Source organism: Sinocyclocheilus anshuiensis, unplaced genomic scaffold, assembly GCF_001515605.1.
Source record: "Sinocyclocheilus anshuiensis isolate Anshui unplaced genomic scaffold, SAMN03320099.WGS_v1.1 scaffold870, whole genome shotgun sequence".
NCBI lineage: Eukaryota > Metazoa > Chordata > Actinopteri > Cypriniformes > Cyprinidae > Sinocyclocheilus > Sinocyclocheilus anshuiensis.
Genome location: NW_015540842.1, coordinates 2,476,004 through 2,478,512, shown reverse-complemented (window position 1 = coordinate 2,478,512; position 2,509 = coordinate 2,476,004).

Genomic DNA, 2,509 nt, shown 5'->3' with positions numbered 1-2,509 from the left:
GGGCTCCAGATCCCCCGTTAAGCCCAGGGAGGGCTCCTGTTTCCCCGTTAAGCCCAGGGAGGGCTCCTGATTCCCATTTCAGCCCAGGAGGGGCTCCTGATCCCGAGTACAGCCCACGGAGGGCTCCTGATCCCCAGTTCAGCCCAGGAAGGGCGTCTGTTCCCGAGTATAGCCCAGGAAGGGCTCCTGATTCCCTGTTCATCCCAGGGAGGGCTCCTGTTTCCCTGTTAAGCCCAGGGGGGGCTCCTGTTTCCCTGTTATCTGGGTAGTTTCAGTCAGTCCCCCTTCTGGTAGCCCTTCCTAGGTCCATAGTAGGGCTGTGAATCTTTGGGTAGACAGCGAATCGAGTTGATTCACAATTCATAGGTTTTCGATTCAAGAGTGATTTCTGCAAATTCAGTTTATGTCAACTCCCTTGTGCTACGTGTGATTCCCCGCGATTGAAATAAACTCATTGGTTTGTACTCCTGGTCTCCTGGTTTCCTCGTTCCGTGCTCCTCACAGTAGCAACCTGTGACAGCTGCAGACATAGCCTGGCACGTCTTAATTTCTATGAGCACGAGATCACTTCTCTTTCAGTGTGAAAACTTCTTTATCTCATTTTCATAAAATAAAATGCTCTAGTATTTAACTTTTCCTCTCCATCGGCGAATGATGATCCTGAAAGAAAACGCGCCCGATGTCTGTTTGCTATAGCAACTAATTCTATTTTCATGCATCTGATTATTAGATAAACCTTGCGCTCTTATTTTAAGGTTGTTGTTAACGCTGTGGTTATTTTAACAGTTTCCTTCGTACAATCAGTTGAACGACATTGTTAAAACACAATTATCATTCAATGGAACTGTGCGTATGCTTTAGACACTTCCATTTTTGCTCCGTCCATGCAATAAATGCGCAGCCTTCGACTGCTCTGGTAATGTCGTCTGTATGACCGAGAGCCATTGAAAAACTACTTCACTTTAGCATTACTGGCCACGAGTACTAAGGAGAGATCACACATCAGCTGCTCAAAAAATGTGTCAGTGAGACGAACGGAGCGTGAGCGCAATCCTGTGACAGTCACAGGTGGTAAATAGTGGAGTGCATGAAAAAGAGATGTGAGGGCACGAACAATGTTCAAGGTCTCCATTAATTCGTGCTTGTAGTAATTTGATGTGTATATATTTTGAAAGCATTGAATCGCTATAGAAATCGCGATTCATTCGATTCTTAGCGTTTTAAATCGATTAATGTCCGAAATCGATGATTCACGATTCAAAAATTCATGTTTCAAGATCGATGCATATGCATCGTCAGGGTTTGTAATCGATGCATCGAGAAAACGAGTGAATCGTTACACCCCTAGTACATAGATATCTGTGGATATCTATGTGCTAGCTCAGTGACTGGTCCCCTTCTTAGGGTCTTTAAGTAGCCTAAAGCTACTTAAAGCTACTCAAATGCTCTCCTTGAGCCCTTGCCTAGACAGTGCTATCTCCCCTGCTAGGGTTGTAAGTAGATAGCCCACTCTCTGTGGTCTGGGCAGCTCTGTGGGAAGGCTATCTAGGCTAGCTGTGTATTGTTATTCTGGTCTACAAAACTTCATAAGACCTTTAGGACATAGCTATCTGAGAATAGCTGTGTTCTTGCTCAGCAGCTACTCTCATTACCTGAGATTTAAGTAGCGATCTCTTGAGCTCCTCTAGAGGCTTTCTAGTTTAGCCTCTTCAGTGGTCTTGTGTATCCAGGCTAGTATTGCTCACATAGCATAGCTATCTCAAGGAAAGCTGTGCTCTTAACTTGGGTGGAGTGTTCCCCTTGATCTAATTGGGTTTCCCCATTTCTGCCAGGTTATATGAACAGCCCGTGGTGTTCCAAACCTTTCTGAGGAAAGGTTTGGTGTATGTCTGCCGCTTCCTTGGTGCTCTCCCACCAGGTGGACAGGCACGCGCCTCTGCATGGCATGGTTGGATTCCGTTCCCCAATGTGCCCCCTAGGGGGCGCAGCGTGGAGTTCCCTAGAAGGGGAATGTCTCGGGTTACACATGTAACCATGGTTGCCCGTGAGGGAACGAGACTCTGCGCCCCCTCGCCATGCCTTCGGTCTACCTGTTTACGTCTCCTTCAGACAACTATGTTGGTGACGTATTTAGCAGGTGCCCTTTTATACTTCTGTGCACCCGCCTATGACGTAATGGGCCATGTGGACCAACAGGATTGGCGTTGTTTCACACATGCTGCAGACACCGGTCATGCAGGTGGCATTCCCCAATGTGCCCCTTAGGGGGCGCAGCGTCTCGTTCCCTCTCGGGAACCATGGTTACACGCGTAACCAGAGACAATAGGGCCTTTCGCAGGAACCTTTTCATAGTACCAAAACTAATTGTGGAACTACCCACTTTTTGGCGTTTTCGCACCGCCGGAACTGGGAGCGATTTTAGTACCGGACTGCCTTTTTCGAGAACCAAATTAGCTCCTACTCCGGAGCAGGGTCTAACCAGCACAACTGGTACTAATCGTGACGTAAG